The sequence below is a fragment of the Anguilla rostrata genome, chromosome 1 (genome assembly GCF_018555375.3).
Source record: "Anguilla rostrata isolate EN2019 chromosome 1, ASM1855537v3, whole genome shotgun sequence".
In the NCBI taxonomy this organism is placed as follows: Eukaryota; Metazoa; Chordata; class Actinopteri; order Anguilliformes; family Anguillidae; genus Anguilla; species Anguilla rostrata.
The window spans coordinates 77181595-77183946 of NC_057933.1; positions in this window are offsets into that span (position 1 = coordinate 77181595).

Below are 2352 nucleotides of genomic sequence, written 5' to 3' on the forward strand. Positions count from 1 at the left end.
GAAGGCAGGGTGTGGAGAGAGTGGTGTTATGTTGTGGATGGGGGGGGGTGGATTGTGTCATGGCAGCGCGGTGTTGACAGTGAAGAGGCCTCAGCTGTGGAGGTGGGGAGGGGAATAAAGAAGAAACAGTTTCAGCGCTGAGCGTAACTTTTATCTGAGCATCTGAAAGCAGTGAGCCTCCCAGCGCGCGCGCGCACACACACACACACACACACACACTCACACGCACGCTGAGCGCAACCTTTATCAGCTGCATCTGAATGCTGTGAGCCTCCCAGCGATATGGCAGCCCCCGTGCAGGCTTGTGACCTGAGAGGAGATCAGTTTACCCAGGAGAGTTCCCACCATGCTCCACTCCAGCCCTGTCCGTCTCCGGTGCGCCTCTGGCGCCCTCTAGGGGAACGCCCGGGTACTACTCACTGACTCTACTCACTGGGGGGGTCCCGTTTGATCTTTCCGTGTGCGATAGCCCAAATGAAACCTTGTGAAACGTCGTAAACACGAGTCAGATGTTTTCTTATTTTTTATTTTTTCATAACAAGCCTGAGAGGATATGGTGTGGTGGAGGGAGGGAGGGAGGGAAGAGGGAGCAAATCTGACTTGCATGTGAAAAATTGGTGACGTAAGTTGTTTGTGATGTCCTACATTGTGCATTTAGGCGATGGTTTGGGGGAGGGGGGCCGCTTTTGATATTTGAGCCCAATTTCATGCTGTTTTCCAGCCAGACCTGTGTTTCTGGGGGGAGGGGGAGGGGAGGCGTCTGTATGCAGCATTACAAATGGATGGTCTGATAGCCCCTGAGTGTGGGAATAGTTGGATTGTTGAACGTGAGCTGTGATTGGAGGGGGTACAGTAAGCGCTTTGCTCACTGCGGGGCGGGGCCTTCCTGAAGGAAAGGTCCTTCTTCAGCTCGCAGCTCACGTTGTCCGAGGGCCAAGTTACCGGCCAGCCCTCGTTCTCTCCAGCCTACTTACCTTAGAGTCACCTGGCACGTCTCACAGGTACTGTTACACCATCAGAGAAGCCGACCCCCCCCCACCCCTTACAAAACCCCCGCGCTCGCGACAGGTGAACGGCTATTGTCACGGGGGGCGAGATTGATTCGGGTAAACGACGTCTGAAAACGACCCGTTTTCATCTTCAAGGGTGATGTATGGACAGAACCTGGGATGTTTTTTTTTTGTGTGTTTTTTTTCTTTCTTTCTTTCTTTCTTTTCTCTCCCCCTCTGTGGTAAATCAGAGTGGGCTGTGAGCCGTTGTGAAGTGCCTTTGAATGGTAATTAAGTTCATGTGATGAGCCCGGATAGCGGCGCGGTGTCCCAGGCATTACGAGGGAGGCCAACATCAAATGAAGTTTGCCTGCGAGGGGCGACTTGTAGCGTTTTTCTCAGGCTTAATTGAAAGGGCGTTCTGTGTCCTCCTTACAATGGGGTGCATTGTGCTGGGCCCGTAAACAAAAAAAAAAGCGCTTTTTTATAAGAAAATGGGGAGGGGGGGGGCAGATGTGTCAAGATGCATTTGCGGTTTTTCCAGAATGTTCCCGATTTAGGGACTGAAGTTCCCCCCTGTGGCTGAATGTTTTTTTTTTATTGTTTTTTTTAAAAATGCTTATCTCACATGGCGTGTAAACAGGCTGGGGGATCGGATGTCAGGGCTGGAGGTGTAACGGCGTTGTTTTGGGCTGGGAGTGCCTCCGGCCCGTGATGGGAAAATGAGCGGGCGCTTTTTTTGCCAGGCAGAAAGAGTGAAACTGTCTGCACAGGGGCGGGACTCAGACGGGAGCCCTGTACTTATCCGTGGAGATGACAGGGCAGGAGGCCCGCAGGGGGCCCGCCGGGGCGTACCTCGTGCTTACGGCCCAGTAGCGGGCCAGCCGGCTCTCTCTGATACGGCCGCCCCGGTCCTCCCTGCCGATGTCCTGAGCTCAAGTTTTCCGTTACTCATACAGTTACTTCTTACGTACTGTACGTACATTACAGTACATTACGATTACATTAGCACTATTTACAGTACAGTACAGTACATTACAGTACATTACAGTACAGTACAGTACATTAAATTACAGTACATTACAGTACAGTACAGTACATTACAGTACATTACAGTACAGTACAGTACATTACATTACATTACAGTACAGTACATTACATTACATTACAGTACATTACAGTACAGTACATTACATTACATAACATTACATTACAGTACATTACAGTACAGTACAGTACATTACATTACAGTACATACTTACATTACAGTACAGTACAGTACAGTACATTACATTACATTACATTAGAGTACAGTACATTACATTACATTACAGTACAGTACATTACATTACATTACATTACA